The sequence below is a fragment of the Mustela nivalis genome, assembly GCF_964662115.1.
Source record: "Mustela nivalis genome assembly, chromosome: 13".
NCBI lineage: Eukaryota > Metazoa > Chordata > Mammalia > Carnivora > Mustelidae > Mustela > Mustela nivalis.
The window spans coordinates 40,111,881-40,134,507 of record NC_139032.1 but is presented as its reverse complement, the minus strand read 5'-3'; the positions used below and the strand labels follow the sequence as shown (position 1 = coordinate 40,134,507).

Here is a 22,627-nt window from a genome sequence, read left to right as displayed (position 1 = left end):
TTGCATTTAATTGGATTTTTACTGTTGAATCTACTTTATTTCCCTCTTTTCTTTGCAAATTGATCATTTACTTTCCATTCTTAGTTACAAAGATAGGGTTGGTGAGGGGATTCATATTGGAGGGTACAGGAACATGGGTCAAACAGCAATGGGTGTCATCCGTTCTAATCTCAAAGCAAGGAGGGAGAAGTGACAGGAACCTGGAAGAGCTGTGCCTCTCTTTCTTGATTCCAGCCGTAACCTTATTAAAGGATATGGTAATCTTAAGTGAACCCACAAGAGGAGAGTAAAGAGAACACATCTAGTTGACCTCCCTTCCCACCCTTCCTTTGATCTTCTGCCAGGATTCCCAATTGACAGAACTCAACCAGAAGCTAGAGGGGTGAGAATCAGGATGACATAATATATTCACGTCAGCCTTCCTGGGCAGAGGGTAGGTATAGAGGGTAGGTATATTTGTATCAGGTGGGGTGAACAGAAAATACAACACAACCCCTTCTCAATACACTGGTATCTTAAGTGCTTTAAGACCAACTATTCCCTCTTGATGGAGCATTGATGATACTGGGGTTAGCATAGTTCCCTTCCAATTACCTCCTTCCCACCATTTAATTTAATTTAATTTAATTTTATTTAATTTAATTTTATTTTATTTTAAGAAAGGGAGAGGGAGCATGTACATGCATGCACGTGTGGTGGGAGAGGTAGAGGAAGAGGGAAAGAAAGAATCTGAAGCGGGCTGCCCATCCAGCATGGAGCTGGAGGAGGTGGGGCTCCATCTCAACCCCCTGAGATCATGACCTGAGCCGAAATCAAGAGCTAGATAATTTGATCCACCTAGACATTCCCTTCCTTCTTGACTTTTAATTTATTGTTCTTCACTATTTAGTTTCACCTTTATTTTATTCCCCCAAACTATCTATTATTACTATTACTATTATTATTATTACTATTTTATATAGCCACTGCTTATTTAAATTTACCCATACATTTATCATTTTTTGTTGTATTACTATTACTTCTCATGTGACACATTTTGCTGAGATTATATTGCTTCTTTCTGAATTACATAGTAGAGCAGTTCGTTTAGCAAGGGTTTGAGTATAATCTTCTAAATCTGTAAACAAAAATATCTTTATTTCGCCCTGCCTCTTAGTCGGGAATTCCAGGATGACAATTATTTGTTCTCAGCTCACTGAAGAAATGACTCCATGGTTATTGGGCTTCTATAGGGGGTGTTGGGAAATCTGTTTCTATAATTCATAGTCCATTGAAAATTATCTTTTTACTCTCCTTGCATTTAAAATTTCCTCTTTGTCATTTATGTTCAGAAATTTTCATAAAATGGTTTTGGGTACAGATTTTTGTTTGTTTGCTTGTTTACAGATTTGTTTTTATTCTGTATAACTTGATGTACTTCTTAAATATGAGAATTCTTACTTTTTGTTAATTTTTGAAAACTCTTGGTGACTTTTACTGTTGTTCCACTCACAGACCCCTTTTCCCTCACAGCAATTTCTTGCTTGTCTGATTTTACTCCATATCTTAGAATGGTCAATTCCAGCAAGGTACTTTTTTCAACTCTTTAATTTATGTCTTTAATAATTTTAATAGTTACACTGTAATATTTAAAAACAATTTCCATTAACTGAACTTTTTGGGCATCTGATCTTTATTTCTTTGAATCTGTCAGTTCATGTTCAAGTTGATTGGGATCACATGTATATTGTAATTTAAGAGTAGGCTCATACATGAACAACCTGGGCCCCGAGAGTGTCCCTCTGGAGAGGTTTTGTGTTTCATGTTTTGAAGTGTAAAAATAAAACTAAATCAGGTGGAAGATAATGGCTTCTGAAGGGAGATGGTGGGTACTTAGAGGTTATTATACAATTCCCTCTACTTTTATAGATATTGAAGTGATACTAAGATGAATAATTTAGCCAATTCATTTCCTCCTATAGTCATTGAAATTAATTTGGTTTCCTAGGTAGTTTCGGTTCCTGTGTATACATAGAGATGGGTTGCATTCTTGGGCTAATATACAGCATGATGATAATGAGAACTCCTTATGCCTTTATTTATTTATTCAATACATACTCATTCACTGCACCATGCTAAGCATGAACAACTCTGACATAGTCCCCACCCTTGTAAAGTTCATCATCGGGTAAGGGCACCAGATTATTATCATTAAAGAATATATGCCAAGAACAGAGGAAGAAAGCTGGACTCTGAGGCAGCAAGTCAGGCAAACACAGGTATTGATTAAAAGGGACTAGGAATTGGAAGATACTCTATGAGATACTGTCACTAAGTTATGTTCTTTAGAAGGATAACTATCCTGCTGAAATAGATAAAGTCAGTTCAAGCAAGAGGGTAAAATACTTCTATTTTACTGAACCAAAAACACCCATACTGGTGTTATTTTTGATTGTCATCATCCAGAAGGGACACTGCTGTGTAGACTCTGTCACCATGTCCAGTCCTCACAAGACACTGCAAAGTAGGTGTTTTTTTAAATGAGAAAACTGAGAGAAGTGATGGCCCAAGTTTATGGAGCTGTTAAGTGTATGAGCTGGGATGTGAATTCAGGTCTATGAGCCTCTGAATCATGTTCTTTCCACTACATCATGTTGCCTCCCAAGTAGACAAGTGCCTTCTCCATGGAAATGTGGGATTTTGAACTGCCCAGATATTTTAATATTGTGAATTAAAGGCCTTGTTGGTGTAGGTACAGGGAAGCATTTAATTCATTATAATAACGTCTTTTCTTCGTTCAAATATTTTCCTATTTTTTGATTACTTGCCTCGGTCCCATGTGAAGGAACTTTTGGAAGCGTCCTGCTGGAGTGTCAACATCATAGCTAAATGTTAGGCTCTGAATTTTATGATGTAAATATTTACAAGTGCATGCCAGATCACCAGGGTAACCAGTCAGTTCTTGTCCTGGTTTTGAAATATTGGGGTCTGAAGACAGAGAAAGAAGGTAGAACAAACTTCCAATGTCTGAAGACAGCAGAGTGTAGCTCAGAAGCTTGGCCCCTTTTATTTTCCATGGGTTTACCTTCTTGACCAGAATATCCTTGGTAATAGCATTGTGGTGCCCAACACCGGCCTCTCAGAACCTGCAGCTATAATTTACGACTTTCTTCTTGTCAGAGAACTGGCTTTGACCTTGCCACACTTTAATCCTACTGACCGCCTTTGGAGAATAAGGAATAGCCCATCAGTTTTTCCTCAGCAGAAAATAAGAAAAATAATCACATATTTGAATGAAAAATCAAAACCTCTACCAGTTCAGATCTTTCTCCAAGCAAGAGATTTCTGGGAAAGGAATAATCCACCAGACATTTTTCCAGAAACTCTCACTTCATTATCCCTGCGAAAGAGTTTAAATTGCTGAATTACCTCCTTCTGTGGTGTGTCTGTTTAATTCTGTCAGTAATATTATATAGAAATGCCCAGCATCCCAAACTTGGAATATCTTAAAAAGTAGCTGAAAATAATGCAGACACTTGCCAGTAACCAAATATAGAATTTTTTTTAATTCTTAATTTTAATTTAATTTAATTTTAACTTGATTTTAATTCTTAATTTTGACCGATCTTAACCCTATAATTTAAACTCTTTCTAAAACTCTGAGACTTAATTTCAATAACGATATCATCTCTTATTCAGATTCCTTCAATTTTTCTTACCTGATACACAGTATTTTACAGAATAACATATTTTCTTCTACTGTCAAATACATAGAGAGGACATGACTTCATTTGGGTAATTTTTAAAATTTTAATTAGAAAAAATTTTAATAGTTTTGATGGATACAATTCCTTCATTGGCATAGTTTTAAAGTCATTATGTAAGAAAGATACATATAGGGGATGATGTACTGAATCTATACATTCTCAGAAATTTTCACAGAAGCTTCCAGAATAAGAAAGACTAGCTGAATAGTCCTAACCAAAAACTAAATAAAAAATTAATAAATCACAGTACAATCAATTTTCATTTGAGAATGTGCACGTTTCTTGATTTTGTTCCATTTCCTCACATTTCAAGGGAAATTCTCTCTTGGTTTTGGTACTTCATTGAGGTGATTTTTAAAATATTCTATTAAGCTGATTAAGATAATTCACTGCTGCAGGTGTTACCCTTATACAGTGAACTGTTAATAACATAATCATTCACACTTGCAAAGTGATTCAGCATCTGGTTCAATGCTCCCTCTTCTAGGGGTCCTGATAAGTGCTAGGGAATTATTCTGGGGGAAAAACAAGCACTATCCCTAATAGTATGCACCACAGTTGTCACAGAATGTTTATTGTTTCCATTCCAACTTCACTTTGTTTAACTGCAGAAGCCCTTGTGAAATGTCAGTGGAGAAGCTGAGAAGACGACGCACTTCCATCGTCCTCTTCAGATCGCGTAGTGTTATTTTGAGCATTAATTAGAAAAATCACAAGAATAGTCAGGAAGAAGGGAGTGGGCATGGAGTTGAAACACACTTCAGAGCAAGACTCAAGGCAGCAGTTTACAAGAGGAAGCAAAGAAGATTGTGTCTAATTAGAACTTCGGGGGTAATTTCAAAAGGTCTGGTGTAATTACCTGAGCGGGAAGTTAGCCAGATGGAGGGTAGCACCTCTAGTTAGGAGAAAAAGTTCTATTTATATTCACAAACTCATTCAACTATAATTTCTAAGTACCCGTGAAGGAAAATAAGATTTCTACCTTTCAAAATGTTGTGTTAGGTAGATTTCGAGGTTCTGGGTGCCATGTTTTTGCTAAAACTTAATATCACTAAACAACAAATCATGTGCTAATCTGATATCAAATCCTGCCCCATTTAGAGATAAAGGTACAGACTCTGCTTTCTCTATTCTAAAGGGGTCTTGCCTTCAAACATAATGAAAGATACCTAAGAAGTCATCATGGTGAGTTTTTTTTTTAATGTTTTAATCATTGCATATGTTAAAAACGGTTTTCGAATTCTTCTCTAGACAAACTTTCAAAACTTAGATGGTAGAACACTATAATATAAATTATTTGGTAGATTTAATTTAAAATGTAAAAATATGCTAATTTCCATTAGTTCACAACAAAAAGAAAAAATGTTTGAAGAGAAAATTAATGTGGGGTAAGTGATTAGCTTCAACGTTGAAAAGCAGTGTGGTCAAGATAACCAAAAAACACAATTTTTTTTTCTTTCTGATAGACACACATGTAGCATCTTCCATGCATGTGTTTCCAGAAGAGGAAAGCTTGCTTTGAAATTTAATAGAGCCATGTTGCCATGGAATAAAATGTTAGATTTCTTTATATTCAGCCTATATAGCACATTTGAATTATTTTAGGCATTTTATTTCATATGCTAAGCCTAAGGACAGCAAATAATTAATATTTTAATATGCTACACAGTGTAGCAGCTTGCTGCTTTTATCGTCCAGCTGGGAATTACAGAGCCCTCCGCTTTTTCTCTTGAGCTCCCTGATACAGTATGGCCAACCAGCATGTGAGCTGAACTACTTTCTCTTGTCAGTGACTTTAACCTGACACCGCTAGGTCAAGGCCATGGAACCACACCATTCTGTTTGGAGAAGAGAGACATTTCTTTTGTCTGCTAGGTCATGCTTATTATATGAGGCAGCTTTGCAACACAAATTACTGTCCTCTGTTAGTCACTGGAAAGTCTGTCCTAATCAGCAATGTTAAACATAGTTACCCCCAGGAATGAAGAACAGAGAGGAGGAGGAGCCCAGCAGCCACAGGTGCATGGTGCTGACCACTATCGGACATTTTGGCCATGCAACCAGGGTGTGTGTTGTGGTTGGGAGCTTAGAGCAGAAGAATGATAATAGGAACTAGGTTAGTTGTGGTAAGAAAATGAGAAGGTAAGAAATGAGACACTCAGAGGTATGCTTTCTCCAACCATGTCTTATGGTTTTAAAACTCAAATAAGTGACATTTCCAGGATGGACCTTTGTCTTCAAGACCCTTTTTCTTGGCTGCGGTCTCTTTCTCTGCCATAAAGGAGGCTCATTGCCTGGAGAGGGGTGGAAAGGAGCTAGGTTGCAGAGTTCCAAGCATCACCCAAATTCCCAGGTCGAAGTCATTTGGATAACAAAAGAAGTAGATCTCTAATTCTGTGAGTTCCTCTGTGATGCTTGGTTCCCTGGGCTTCTGCTCAGGCGCAAACAGCACTTTCAGTCACCTGCCAGCAACCTCTGGCACTTGGCTTCTCTGCTGCCATTGAAAAGGGCATGTGGTAGGCAGTGATGGGAAGGTACCCAAGAAGAAATGGTCAAAACATTGGTTTAGTGGTCATCTTATGGTTTCATGAAACCAATTCTTGCATCTGTAGTCAGGCAAAATTTAAGTTGTTGTTACTCTGACTGGGGCTTAGAATCAATGAGAATAAGGTCAAAATTCTCTTTCTTCACATGCGGAGACTCTTCTTTAAACTGAGCCCTTTGACTTATAATTTCTGATTCTAATTACCCTTTCTCTTAACTAGTATTAAAGCTTATATTGATTGGCCAGTGAGTACGTAATAGCATTTCACTAAAATCAGAGGATCTAGGAAAGATTAGAAGTATTTACTGGAAATCTAATTTGGCTAAAAGCAAAGCATCTGGCAAGTTCCTGACTTCCTTAGCTTAAGACTTCTACACCCAAAAGGTAGAAAGAGTACACTGATGTGAATGTTTAGAAGCTCTTATTGGCTATTGGGATAATGTGACCGTGTAGCCTTTTGTAACTTGATAATTCAGGGAGGGAAAGGCTAAGCATAATGAGATAGGCACGCTAGATAAAAGAAAGGTAGGAATGAAAAACACAAAACAACCACACAGTAAATGCAAAAAAAGGGGCTACTTCCAGTACCTAAAAATAACTCAAAAATAAAAATGACAGATAGTGGTACAAAGATGTCAAAATTTAAATCCTAATTATCTTTTCATACCTGATCACAATAAGGAAGGAAAGTAGAAACTTATAAAGCGGGAGGATTTCTTGGGAGAGTATGTGTAAAAAGTAACCAGGAAAACTTTAGAAATGGCACAAACCTTTAAGAAATTGTCAGAGATGTTAGATTGTAGGATATGCAGAAGCATTGGACATTAGGGGGGAAATGTAAAAGAATTCTCTTCAACCAATAAAACTATTTTTAGACTTGAAACAGGCTTTACAGGGCCAAGCTGTTTTATTCTCAAACATAGGACTACAGCATACTTTTTTTAAGATGTGGAAATGGAGCTCCAGAAGGCAAAGATATAACCAAAAGCATGCGGCTGATGAATGGGGGAACCCAGACCACATTGTGCTTCTTCTGAGTGTGTACCCTGTGTTTTCCTCACTGCCGAGAAAATGAACATCTTACCAGATGACTTGCAATATGTAAGGTAGCTACTCTTAGGGCTAAACCCCAACTAAACAAGTTCTGCAACCAGGTGATGGACATTAAGGAGAGCATGTGATATAATGAACACCAGGTAGTGTAAAAGACTGAGGAATCACTGACCTCTACTTCTGAAACCAGTAACACATTATATGATAATTAATTGAATTTAAATTAAAAAAATAAAAATAAAATAAACAAGTACTGCATTAGGGAGGCCTGGCTTAAGATGAGCAGGTCTGCAAATAACTTAGCTTTGGGGTGCCTGGGTAGCTCAGTCGGTTAAGCATCTGCCTTGGGCTCAGGCCATGATCCCCAGGGTCCTGGGATTGACCAGTATGCTGTGCTCCCTGCTCAGTGGGAGTCTCTTTCTGCCTCTCCCTCTACTCCTCCCCAACTCTTGCTCTCTTCCTCTCTCTCTCAAACAAATAAAATCCTAAAATCTTTTTTTTTTTTTTTTTTAAAGAAAACAGAGGCACCTAGGTGGCTCAGTAGGTTAAGCCTCTGCCTTCAGCTCAGGTCATGATCTCAGGGTCCTGGGATCGAGCCCCGCAGCGGGCTTTCTGCTCAGCGGGGAGCCTGCTTCCTCCTCTCTCTCTGCCTGCCTCTCTGCCTACTTGTGATCACTGTCTGTCAAATAAATAAATAAAATCTTAAAAAAAAAAAAAAAAGAAAAAAGAAAACAACTTAGCTTTTTCCATAGACTTATTCTATTCCTTACTCAATATCTTATAAACAATCTTTGATGATCCTTATTCTCCTATACTTTGGCTGGACAACTTCAAGAACACTGTATAACTTATGGGTCACATTTAAAGCGAAGGGAGGCTATAAAGCTCATTCAGAAAAGTCTAGAATTAAGATTTGAAATGGTGTCATCTGTGTAAGTTTTAAAACATGAGTTTCTCATCTAAGCACTTAGAGTAACCAGGCTGCTGATAGAAATAACTGAAATAGAGTAAGAGCAGAGAAATATTGCCAGTTTTTGTCCCCTACTACTAGGGGACAAAAATCAGTGTAATCCTGATGATAAACAAAAACTGGCAGTCTACTTCAGGTCATGCACCCCTGGAGAGAATGACCAGGCTGTGGCATACAAAACGTAGCATATCTGAACAAAGGCAAGCACCACCCACCTCTAGCCAATTACCACAGTGTAGGAACGCTTGCTTACTCAGTGCTACTAAAAATCCTTATTTTTTCAAGGGAAAACTGAACTTTGGGTATTTATGCAAAATCACCCAATCTTTATGCATTGGCCCAATTAATAAACAAGCCAATAACCTCAACAACAACAAAAACCAGTGTGTGCAATGAAGACACTATTTCCAAACTTGATCAGGCCATAAGCTAAAAATTTACTCCCTCTGAACTGAAGGACTTAGGGATGTTTATTCTGAACAAGAAAGAATGCTAATGGTAACCTCCATTTTTAAAAATGGATATTGAGTGAAAGAAGGAATCGGTTATTCGTTCTAGATGAGGAATGCAAACTGACACTTACAGAAGGTAGACCCCAAGGAAGAACTTTCTAAGAGAGATGTAAAGATGTCCCCCAGAGGCATTGCCTCAATGAACTGCTAATTCTGCTGCCTCCTGGAAAACATAATACAGTTTAGGTGATAATCAGGAGAGATCTACAAAACCACAGGAACATTGCCCTGTGTGTATCCAAACCACGATGTATCTTTTTCTCACATAAATGTTTAGCTTCAAACACTGGATTTCAAGAAATGTGTAATTTACCTGAAGGAGGTAAAGAAAAGAAAAAGTAAAATGATCAAGGAAACAGAGCTACTCCTTTCCAGGAAAAATACAAAAGATTAAGAATCTTAAGTGAGTAAAGATTAAGAATCTTAAATGAGTAAATAAAATGGGGAGATGACATAATTATAGATCAGCACTTGATAAGCTCACGTATAATCTGCATTTCTTTTTTTTTTTTTAAGATTTTATTTTATTTATGACAGAGAGAGAGAGAGAGCAAGAGAAGGAACACAAGCACAGGGGAGCTGGAGAGAGAGAGGCAGGGTCCCCGCTTAGCAGAGAGCCCCAAACGGACTTGATCCTTGGACCCTGGGGTCATGACCTGACCTGAAGGCAGATGCCCAGTGACTGAGCCACCCAAGCGCCTATAATCTGCATTTCTTAAGGGTTATGGTGCTCTGACTTTCTCTGACTTAGTTGCCCTGGTCCATTAAAACTTCTTGGATCCCTATGATGTCTAGGGACATTTGTGGGGTTCATATTTCCATGGGAAACACTTAGAAAGCTTTGCCCTGGCTCATAATTTTGGAATGTTTGAATGGTAGGAACTCAAGAGATCACCTAGGCCAATTTCTCATCTTCTGAGGAAGTAACTAAGGCTCTGAAGATTTAAGTGATATTTATCAGTTTCCCAAGTACAGGCAATGAAATGGGAACTCATAAGCTCAACCCTACACCATTTCTATGGCCACATTTCCTTAGTCTTTAATCATGAACAAAGGGGCCAGTTAAATGTCAGTTTCAAACCAACGTGGAAATAGGAGAACACTCCTTGAGATTAAGGGAGAGAAAGAGAGAGAAGTAAAAAGAACAGCAAAAGCACCACAAACACTGAGAAATAGAGAAATATTATAAATAAAATAAATATTACCCATACCAGCTCCCCAGGACTGCATGCCTTCTCAGCATACCTCACTGCAGAACTGTTCTAGAGCTAGTTCCGTGTCCAGCCTCATGATATTAGGTTTAACTAAATTATAGGACCCTTGAGCTCAGGCAGATGTAAAATTGTTGAACAGAAAGCATTCTAGTGTTCATATTTCTGCTCAGTGGGAGATCAATTTGCAGATTAGATGTTAAGCAGGAAATGACTCTTCTCATTAAACGGTGTCTAAGTGTTCCTCCTTCCAGCTTAGCCTGTGACTAAAATCTCTGATCCCACAAGAAAAAAAAAATGTGGTCCAGGAAGATGGCAGGCATAGAGTGTGGACTTAGAGACCGCTATGGCTAGGTAATCACACAGATGTTTTCATTAGCAAATGGTCCAAGAAAGTTGGATATAGGAAAATGTCTTCTATTCATTCATTATTGAGTTTCTATGATACACTCTGGGCATGTTAGGGCTAATGTAGTAGATGAAGTAGTGGGTTAACTTCTTGCCCTCATGAAGTTTTCATTCTTGTTGGGAAAAGGGAAAGAGCAATACACAAATATAAATAAAAATCAATAACATAAAGTAAAATAATAATAGTTATTAGGAAAAATTAAGTCTGGTGAAGAGAGAGGAGAGCAGGAAGTATACACTTTCAGAGGTGATATTTGAACAGAGATCTAAGTAAAACAAGAGAACGAATGAATACATAAATGGAGAAAGAATTTCTGGAAAAAGAAAACCAAATTGAGCTCAAGGAACAGCAGAAAGATCAGGGCAGTGAGCACAGGAGATAACGGCAATTCAAAACTGACAGCTAATCAAAAGAAAGACTGTATTTTCAATTTCACTTCAAATGTATAAATAAAAATGAAAATTTAGTAATGATAACCTCAAAGCAGGAATGTGAAACTCCAGTTTTGAGCAGTTTATTGGAGAAAAGAGTTTAATGGGGCCAAGATAAGAAATGTCAGAATTAAAACTAGTGACTCATCTTTATTACTTGCAGATTACTAACAACTTATGTGATAGAACCGCAAGTGGATATTATATATACATTTATATAGGATAAAAAATGATTGGAATTTTAATACACTGTTGGAGTATAGTAATTGTGAATAAGTTCCTTAGCTTTATAAAATTCAGGATAAAGAATTCCTTTAGATACTTTTACTCAGAGATGCCTAAATGACCACCGTCATTATTGCACTGTCCACTTTCATGAGTTATAAGAGTACAGATTGATAAAAATATTCTGGCAAGCTATTAGGCTTTAGTGTATAAGGAGCCTTGAAAAAAAACTCATGCCATTAGACACAATAATTCCACTTCTAGGAACCCATCCTAAGGAAATAAACAGATACAGACAAAGATTTATGTGCAGGGATATTCACAACAGCTCTATTTATAATAGTGAAAAATTAGAATTGGCCTAAATGTCCAACAACAAGAATTATGGTGCATCCATATGACAGAATATTTTGCAACCAAAATATTTTTTCTTTGAAATCAAAGATTTTTAATAAGAAAGGGGAACTCAAATGAGCTCAAATAAAATGGGAAAACATTCAAAAAGTTAAAATATACAAAAGATGTATGTGTCCATACCTATCAAGGAGGAAAAAAAACTGAGAGGGGATAGCACCAACCAGTTTAGTAGTTGAGGGACAGGGAGTTTTTATTTTCTTCATGTTATTTTTTCCCAAATTTTCCACAAATTGAGAACCTATCACTTCCATATATTAAAAAATAAAGAATGTGAACATTTGACTCTCTTCAGATGGCTCCCCTTTGTCAAGATGGAAACTTACTATTTCCTTCAAGTCTTCAAGTTGGCTCTAACAGATAGTATTTAATATATTTGTCCAGCTCATATCTAGGTCCGGAAGTTATACTTGCCTTGAATGTAAGAATTTCGATTTTTAAAAAAAGATGTTTAGGTCCCTGCCAGAGTTTTCCGCAGTGTGTCCCGTTGTGTTTCCAGGAGATGCTCTTTGAAACAAATATCACCCCGATTAAAAAAAAAAAAAAAAATGGGGAAATGTTACATAGTGCATCCTCCTCTTAAAAGCCACATTGCATGGTAAGATGTTCAAGTTTCCAAGATGTGCTATAATATAGAAAATGAAGTGAACTTGTTTACTCAACATATACCAAACATGATGAGAAAAAGATTTTGTTTATTCTTCAAATGCTTTCTTAGAACATTTCTTCAGCCCAAGAATTCTATGGGAAACGCTTTGTAAAATATAGTATTAGATGATTTTGAGAAAAACAAATCAGTAAAAGACTGTCAAAAATGGAGTGCTTGAGGGAAATGTTTTCAGAATTGTTAAGACTAAAACCTTTTAAGTTGATAGTAAAGGTACAACTATGACTTAATCTAATGTTTCCATTTTACTTCTATTAGAAACCTGATTCTCAACAGGATCAAATCATATTGACTATTTACTCATAGGCCTGGACATAGATGAGAATGATTCAGTTTAGTTCATTGAATTCGATCACTATGTGTTAGAGAAAGAAAACTCATGATTTGGTTAAAGCCCCACTTTCCCTTTGTGCCTAAATCCAGAGACAGAACAGCATAGTAATAATTTAACATTTATGGATCGAATGAGTGAGTTGAAAAATAAGTTATTCTCATCCAACACCTTGAATACAGCAAGAAGGACACAAACCGCTCTACGTTTTTGTAAGGATCTTATCACTGAAAAACATGTTAAAGTTGTCATCTATTTTAAACCTTGTGTCTCCAGAGAGCTGAGCATTCTTTAAATTAAAAAAAAAAAAAAAGACTGATTGATTGATCTGAGAGAGAGAGAGAGAGAGAATATGAGTGGAGGTAATGGGAGAGGAAGAGAAATCTTCAGGCTGACTCCCCTCAAGCATGGAGCCCAAGGTGGGACTCCATTCCAGGACCCAAAGATGTGACGTGAGCCAAAAACAAGAGCCAGACCCTTAATCCACGGAAAGATGAGCATACTCAACCTCATTTCCAAGAGAAAAGCAAGGATGTTAAGTGACATGCTCAGGGTCACATAGCTCTGTTTAGTCTTCATCCAAGATTTCTTGGCTCTTTGCTTCTGGATAGGAAGAAATGGAGGTAGCTATCTGAGCTAATGTGACTGGGAGAATAGCCAACCACTAGACCCTACAGAACACCTCATTTTCAGTGACTATGATCCTATGTCCACCTGTGGGACCCCAAAGTCACCAAGTCAGCCACTAAAGAACCCAGTTCTTCAACAACCCCTTCTGCTCTGCTGTCCTTGGAATCAGTATTTGAAGGATATTCACGTTTTTAAATCAAGACTTATTATTCTGTCATCAATAGGGTCATAAGAGAAACTCAGAATGGCCAGGATGTCCCCTACCCATTTGGAACAGATAACTCTTTCCGTTTCCTGAGTCAGAGACCCTTAGGACCAGGACACACGGCTCTCAGGACTTTGCAGAATCTCCTTTGGCAGGTTACAGCTTCTAAAGAGAAATCTCCATCCTGCCTTCTTCATAAGGATGCCACAATGATTTCTTGAATGGGTTTAGACTTTACAAAAGACAAACAAACAAACCTATACACACAAAAAAACCCCACCACCACCACCGACAACAACAAAAACTATCTTCAAGGTACTTCTCCCTTTAAATCATACAAAATTCCTTAGGAAGGGAATTTAAAATGGCCAAATGCTGCTTTAAAATATAGGGAGAGGAGCACCTGGACGGCTCAGTCGGTTAAGCGGCTGCCTTTGATTCAGGTCCTGATTCTGCGGTCTTACGATGGGGCCCAGCATCTGGCTCCCTGCTCAGTGGGGGAGGCTACTTCTCCCCTTGGCTACCCCACTGCTCCCCCTTTATGTTCACCCTCTCTCTTGAATGAATAAATAAATAAAATCTTAAAATATATATATATTGGGAGAAAACAAGAACAACAAACTAAAACAATAATCATTATACCTATCATTTACTGAGTGTTTTTTGTCAGTCACTGTATAAACACTTTTTCACCATTTTATATAATCCTACCTTATGAAATAGATCTTATCCCTGTCTTACAGATGACAAAGAATGAGGGTTAAGGGAATAATAAGAATCCAGCCCTACCTAGGTTACTCGGCTCATGGAACTTCAGTGTCAGAGGTTGAAGCCCCCCCACATTTAATTCCTCCTAAACCCACACACTTAATATCTATATTACTAACTTCCAGAACTTCAGAATGGGATCCTCTCCTCAAAGGTAATATGGCGATATGTTCTGTATCAATAAAGTTGGTTAGTTCTTGAATTAAGGCACCAATAAAGCCAGATGTCAGAGCTCTAGTTCGTGTGTGGGCTTGTTGATTTCTTTCCTCTGGCCACAGAGTGGGTCTCTAATCTCAGCCAGCTGGCCACCCTAAAACGTGCTGTTAAGAGACCAGACAGCAAAACACTGTAGATGGCTTTGTGAAATCCACCAAAGTTACACACACAGAAAACGACATAAGGTCAAAGTACTATTATTGTTGGTCAATACCGTCTTCTCTGCATGAGAAGGACAGGGTTATATAAAATCTTGAAGTTGAGTCTAACACTAAGGAATGGAGAGGGTGAAGCACTGAGCTCTGTTTGTCTGTGACATGACCTTGGTGGAGAAGTTTCTTTCTTGTGGATATCGACCATGTTTCAAAAATTCCAGTTATTACATTTTACCAAATGGTGTTGAAGACACCAAGCATGCTATGTGGAGATGCTGGCTCTCCCACCGAAGAAAATGGGTCGACTTATTAAAATGCCAATTAGCAAATATGTAGGAAATGGGCTTTTCCCCTTTAGTTCGATGAGTATTAAATCAGTGTTAGAAATAAGGAAATATTCATTTCAGCGTAGGATAAAGAGTTTAAAAGGTCAGTTTGAGGTGTTTATAACAAACTGGAATCAGAGTGAGGCAAATAAGAAACAGAAATTTCCTTTTTATTCAGATAGAGAGAAAAAGTACACGGGTAATTGCCTGAAAATTATACTGGCTTTCAAAATGAAAAAAAAAAATGAAGCTCCTCTGATATTGCATGAGAATGTAGATGACACTAATAATAGAGCACATAACGTTTCTTCTCAAAAACCTTTAAATTTTGCATTTGGTTGTAAAAATATGCACAAATATAATGGAATCAAAGTAGCTTGACACTGTAAACATTTTGCAAGTTTTAACTTGAAAATCTGGTAGCTTAAAATCCTAGTTTGAGAAGTTCTTAGTTGAAATAATTGTATACCTTGAAGGAAACCACAGACACAAGTCCAGAGCTGGCCTCTTTCCTTCAAAATTAGTGGGGGATGCTGGCCCTCAATGGCCCTCAGCCATTGGCCACGTGCAGCCTCTCACGACGTCTTCACAGCTGTTGTAATCTAGTGATCCAATAAGCCATAAATTTCAAATATTTACCAAAATTACCACTCTATTTGAGCACCTCTTTTTTTTAATAGAAAGACAAAGGTTTCGATGAAAATAAAGAATGGAATTTTGTGTGTGCGTGCAATGCGGAAACTAAAAAGGAGATGCGTAGAGCCCAGAAAACCCCAAGCGCAATTAATCAGATGGCAAAGTTCTTGCCAAGGGCATGAAAACCAAATGCTTTTCTTCACTAAATCTAAATCAACGTTTGTCCGAGGCTCTCATTTCATAATCATTCTCCTCATCCCTGCCTTAACTTCTTTTTTTCCCTTTAACCACCATTCCTCCATATCTACTACCCCAAAGGGCCAACCTCAGAAGGCACAAAAGCCCGCTAATGCTGGGCGAAAGTTGGCACTTCATTCTTCATTCACCCTCTGAGCCTTTATATTTTTCCACCCTCAAAGACAGATCTTGGAGATGGGTAGAGCTCTCGCCTTCCTTAATTTTGGATTTCTTGACTTTTGTCACTTTAAAGCAGATCGTTCAAGTGATTTAAATGTGACTCTCCCCGCCTCCCCCCACTCCTTGGGGTAAAGGGGAGGGTAAAGAATTTAATGTTATTTTTAACTGAACTATCTTGTTAACCTTGGGGGACATCCCTCGAGCTGAAATCCATTCAAGTAATAATAGCTCAGCAACTCCTTCCCTGCAGAGAGCTCTGCCTAGAGTCAGTCTGGAAAAACTCTTTAACAGCACAGTCTCTGCCTGGCGCTTTTCTTTTGGTTTCTGTGGAATTTTTCTTAGTAACAATTTTTAGCTGAGGGGGTTAGCGACAATTGTAAACTAAGGAGCGCTGAAAAGAGAGTGTGGTGGGGAGGGCTGCTTGGAGCTCTAATTAAAACAAAGGCGGCTTGTGTGAGCGCTGTCCTCCCCTTGGTGCAGAGGGGCAAACAGCACAAGATCCTCTCGGAGCCCACAGTTCTCCAGTCTGCAGGGACTTATATTTTTAAATACAATTCAGAGTAATGCCCCTTTGTTGATTATACTCTCCTTGCCAAACTTGAGGACCTCCGGAGCTGCCAGACATTTACTTTTAAATTTCGTCTGCCAAGCTGCCTTCCAAATGCTGTCATTCTCACAGAAGGTAGGGCAGCCCGTGATTACCAGCTTACCAAATTCTAGGAAGCTTGCTCCGACCATATTTCACAGGGAGCCTGGTTCTGAGACTGAGCAGATCAAGCCAGAATTTGGTGTCACTTTCATCTTTTAGAGGGACATAGAATTGTTCTTCCTTCCTGATAGTGCACACAAGCTTGAAAGGAGAGAACACCAAAGCAAACTTCTCAGCTCCCTGTGTGAGAGCGGCAGGCAGAGAGTATGCAATCCAGACCCAATTCAAAAAGACTTGTCAAAAGGAAAGAGAAATGCACAAACACGTCTGTACCTTGTCCTCCAAATTTTAAAAGCATCTAATGTTACATAGCTCATGTGAACTTTATTTAAAGCCCAGCCGTCCAAGGAGTATTCCCTTTATGGTTTTAGTGGCTGTCTTCTTCCCTTGCTGTTCACGACTGATTATTTTATAAGCTTTTTTGTAGCTGGGTTTATTTGACTTCACCTTTTAAATGTAGCTTTGTTTCTGACCATACAGGAAGTAGAATGCCAAAGGAAAACTCTGCATGGGGTGGGGGTGCGTGCAGGAGAGGGGCATAGGGTTTGAAATAACTCTTGGGAAGACAGGAAACTAATTTGGGGGTTTCTTGATTTTTCCAGTGTGACTATCTATAAAAGCTGAACGCCAAGTTTTGATTCCTAGGTTTTATGAGGAGTACAAAACTAATACTTGGCTAGGTGTTCTCCCCCCACCTTGATGAAAAATGCAGGCAGGAAAAACAAGGTGTAGCATCCGTTTTCAATTAAAAAAAATAAAAATTTAAAACCTCTCCCTCTGGGGCTGGGACTGAGCCAGGTGAAGGAATGGGATGGGTGTAGTCACTGAGAAAGTAATGAGATGAAAATACCCTTCTGCTTGAAGTAACTTCATATTTCAGAGGGGTTCCCCCAATAAAGAAAGTTATACTCTGCTATCATTTTATTTCCAATAGTTTTTCTTTAAAAATTCATTTACTTTAAAATTTTACTAATTCCCAAAGGCGCTGGATTTGATTTCTATTTTTTCTGTGCATCTCTGATTTCTCTTCGATCCCACAGGGGTAAATATTTGACATCCAGCCATTCCCAGGGGTGGCAGACCAATGTACTAAACACAGAGTCGTTTCAGTTCACCAAGAGATGAAGTCAGGCTCCAGGGGATAAACAACCGTCCATAAATAACCTCTCAGAAATAGCCCGAGGAACATGTCCTGCAAAGAAAGCCTGGCTCAGTACATTCTATTTTGTTTATTTTGCATAAAAGTTTTCTTTGTCTAGATTCGCACCAGCATAAAAACACTTTCAGTAAAACAGGTCGTTCAAACAAAACCAAGTTAGAACGAACACACACACACACACAGAGAGAGAGAGAGAGAGAGAGAGAGAGAAAGGCCCACCTGAAAGGAAATAACTGTTGCTCCTTGAAATGCCAGGAGAAAACGAGCTTACCTGTCATTCTAGTGACTCAAAGGTGGAAAGAAAGGGAAGAAGCCGTGGAGAGCGTTCTATGCCAAGTGCTGATATTCACAGCCTCTGCCTGAAGCCCAGGGCCTGCAGGGCACAGCTGAGCACATTTTCAGTATCTGGCTCCTAGTGGCAAATCCAGCTGTTGTCAGTAGTAGGGACACAGGCTTCAAGACTTAGTATTTGGTCAAGATGTAACTGACCCATCACTACTGTGAAATAGCTTGAGCCACTTTTCGACCATTCGGAGGAAAGGTACTATTTTAAGACGTTCTTTTGGAACTGTGTTTTATGGAGATGACTTCAAGCAAAGGAAAGGGGTGGTGGGGAAGTAATAGATGGATCTGTACCGTATACTGTATTCACTTCCGAATCTGTCATTTAGCTCAGTTTCACTTTTAGTGGCCAAAGAAGTGGTCCAATTTATCTATTTGGATGACTTATGCATATCCATCAATTTCAGAGGATTAATAAAAATAGTACGAGCTCCAAAGAGCCCACCCCCATGGGGTAAGTGTAATTTTTATATTAACAATTACCTCCTCCCTTTTTAACAGTCAAGTACTTCCATTGTCATACATCTTAGTCCATTTTCCTTCTAATTTCTTTGGTTTCTGTCTTCTTTATTTTATTATTACCACCCTAGGTCAAATTCTTATCATTTCAGAAATGTATCATTATCATATCCAGCCTCCAAGCTGGCTTGACTGCCTTGAAGCTCTCTTTGCCACTACATCCCCAACTCCACCTCTGGGTTAATTATCTGAAAACTGTGCTTGTCATCATGAATTCACCCGGCTCAGAATTGTGTTGGCATCCACTTCCTAAAGGAGGAAGTCCAACCTCCGACTTTCCTCCATTCTTCTAAATTTCATGTCTACTTCGTTCACTAAACATACATGCTAGGGGCAATCCTTTAAAATCTCTCATGGTGCACGGCCGTCACCTTTATTTACACAGTGTCCCTGCTTGGACTGTCCTTTCTTCAGTTTGATGCTTCAGGGTTTAATTTAAGCCCACCCTTATTCCACAATGACCTTTGGTTTTTCTGAAGTGCTATGGAATAATACGTCACTTACTTTGAATTATTAGTTTATCCTACTTACATAGCTTATAACCTTAATGAGATTGCAAATTCCTTGAGGACCAGAACTGGGTCTTCCAAATTTTTTCCTCAGGCAGCATATGTCCACAATTAGTGTTAAAAAAAAAAAAAAAATCCTTTCTTAGGAATGTTTAAGCTACTTTATTAATATGTGGTTATGAAGAAGAATATTTCTTTGTGGAAGTCTTTCCAGCTTCCAAAAGAGTGAGACCATTTTCAGTCTCTCTTAACCGATGGAGTGGTGAACTCTCCAACCAGAACCAGACACGAGGGACAAAAATCTATGGAAATGAGAGAAAAAATGATTAGCTATTTTCTCTTGTTCTCAACTCAGGAATCTGTACACCCAAGAATGTATTTTTCCTTATCAGGCTTCAAAAGGATATTTGCCACATAAAGAACCCCAAAAAGATAGAACCTGTATAATGGATAGCTTATTAGGTAGCCCAGATTGCTGAGATTCTGCTACTAATTTCCTTTTGCTATCTTGAGGCCTTTAGTAAAGTCACATTGGATGTTACAGTCTTGTGCTAGGAAATTAAAGGGATGGTCATTGGTCCCTTGTTAAGGAGAGAGTTTTCCCCATTGGTGGCCAATATGATGGTGGCAACAGTAGATGCAGAGATAGTTCAATCTAGAAATCTGTTGTCTAACTCTCCTCCTCACCAGGAGAAGACAAAATCAAGAGTTCTGAGTTTTATATGACTTTTAATTTAAATAATGAAGGTGACAAGTAGCATTTCTTTTTTAAATTCTTATTAAAAGATGTATAATACTGAAGTCTCATAGACAATATTATTATTATCATTCATGTATTCAATTAGTTGAAGCAGGTTAAAAATCTATGCTATATAACAGATACAGAGAAAATTTCATTTTCTATAGCTAGAACTTGTTCATAAGCTTCTATTCCTACATAGTTATGGAAAGAATTTTAAATTTCCCAATCAAATAATTAGTCACTTTTGATTTAAGTTTTAAGTAAGACTTTTCCATATAATCAGTCTGCTGAGGCAAATTTTCAGTTGTTTGACTTTTTTGCCCCCATCTTTTCTTTTCCTTTCTCTTGAGGCAGCAACTTGGCACAGAGGAAATCTTCCATTATATTTTAGACCCAAGAGGATGAGGTGAATTCATTGGGCTGTGATTCCTTACCTCACATTATATAAAAAATTAATTTGAGAAACAAACTTACATGTAAGTGTCAAAATTTTTTAAAAATATTAAAAAAATAAAAAAAATAATAAAATAAATAAGATAAAATAAAAAATAAAAAAATAGGAGCAAATCTTTTTGATTTGGGGTTAAGCAATGATTTCCTATACAGGACCTAAAAAACACAAACTTTGAAACAAAAATATTGATATATTAAACTTCATCAAAAATATAAAACTCCAGAAAAAACACTATGAAGAAAATAAATACATAAGTCACAGAGTGGGAGATAATATATGCAAAGTACTTACCTTCTGAAGACCTGCATCCAGAATAGATAAATAATTGTTACAACTGAATAACAAGAAAAGGAAATTTTAAAAATGAGCAAAGATTTGAAAAGAATCTTACCCAAAATGTACACAGATGTCAAATAAGCATATAAAAAGAACATCAACATCATTTGTCATCAGAGAAACTAAACTTAAAACCACATGCAGTACCATTACATACCTTTTAGAATGGCTGAAATCAAAGACAGGCAATACCAAGTGCTGTGAGGATGTGGGGAGGTTCAATGGGACAGCTGCTCTGGAGATAGTTTGTTGTTTCTTTAAAAGGAAAGAGAGGCTGCCAGCTGTCTTTCCAAGTCCCCATTTTCTGACACTTCCTTATAGTGAAAGTTAGAGATGGCAATAGGCTTAATCAGAAGGCTACATTCTGCAATCCCCTTATTTGTTATCTGTGGGGTTAAATACTTGTCAGTAAATTATAAGCAGAAATTGCTGGGTGGGAATTCCAAGGAAACCCTTGAAATCATCACTTTCAATAGAAATATAAGGAAAGCCACAAATGAGCATCACATATGTAATTTAAATTTTTCTAGTCATCATGTAAAAAGAAGAAGGGCTCCTGGGTGGCTTAATGGTTGAGTGGCCAGCTCTTGATTTTTGCTTGGGTTGATCTTGGTGTTGTGGGATCGAGCCCTGAGTAGAGCTCCATGCTTGGTGTAGGGTCCACTTGGGAGTCTCTCTTTCCCTCTGCCTCTCCCCCCATTTGTGTGCTCTCTCCCTCTCTTTCTAAAATAAATAAATATTTTTTAAAAAAATAAGAAGCAGGTGAAGTTAATATTAATAATATACTTTATGTAACCCAATATATTCAAAATGTTATTATTTCAGCTCAAAATCAATAAAACAAATTATTTAGATATTTTACAGACTTTCTTTTTTGTTATGAAGTCTTCGAATTTTGTTGTATATTTTACACTTTCAGCACATCTCAGCTCAGACTGGCCATATTTCAACTGCTCAATAGTCGCATGTAGTTGGTAGATACTGTATTAGAGAGCAGAGTTTTAGATAAATAAGCATTTTCTTTTTGCCCTTCTGCCTTTTTTCCTTTGGAAATGGAATATATTTGTCTTGGGCGGAGTTTCAGCAGCTTTCTTAGACCATGAATTTCCTTGAAGTTGCAAACTGCAGAAAAGAACGGTAAAAGATGTCTGTTTCTGGACATCTATGTAATCTGCTTACTAGCCCTTAGGCTGCCCAATTCTTAGTATCAAACAGTATAAGCTATCCAAATTTATTCTTATCAATAAAAAGGATCACTGGATAATAATGAAGACAGAAAGACAGTGTATTATATTGGATAAAAGCACATTTTTAGAAGCCGTGCATCTAGTTGCAGATCCGGACATTGTCACATAGTGATATGTGAACTTGAGTAAACTATTTAAGTTCTGCAAACTTAATATCTTTACTTAACATAAAGTGGAGATAATAATATCTCCCTGTTAGGGTTATTGTAGGGATTAAAAAATGTTAATATATGTAGCATACTTATATTATGTGTATCACATAGTAAGTACTTTATAAGAGTCAACTGTTATTAATTCATTAAGAAAATGTAATAATTCTGAACTTGTATGCACCCAATAATGTAAGCTCCAAATATATAAGTCAAAATTGACAAAATTATAGAAAGTAGTTAATAAATCGACAATCCTAGGTCAAAAGATTGACAAATACATTTCCCAATATTTGACAAAAGAAGGATTTTAAATTTAAAAAGCAATTTAAAAATGCATACATAAATGAATGTGAATAATGTATCTTGGGTAATCTTTACATTTGATGATCTTCCAATTTGAATCCAAGCTTTCTGAAAACTATTACAAATATGAAACCGTATCAGTTTAAATAGTTTTTATTGGGGGAAAATGCTATTTTCTTAGGTTTACCATGTTATTTACACTTGGGGATAAAACATCTATTTGCTTAACTCCTTAGTTTCCTTCCATTTCATTCACACACTAAATATGTAAAAATCTGTTTTTCAATT

At 37.5% G+C, this 22,627-nt stretch overlaps 1 long non-coding RNA gene across 1 annotated transcript; it reads right to left on the bottom strand.

Moving 5' to 3' along the window:
• Positions 1 to 17,482: 17,482 nt before the first annotated feature.
• On the bottom strand, positions 17,483 to 18,142 carry LOC309847032. Its single transcript, XR_014302270.1, has 2 exons — positions 18,007 to 18,142; positions 17,483 to 17,768 (listed from the first exon to the last, which is right to left on the bottom strand). It is a non-coding gene; the product is annotated as an uncharacterized lncRNA (long non-coding RNA).
• Between the last annotated feature and the right edge of the window lie 4,485 nt (positions 18,143 to 22,627).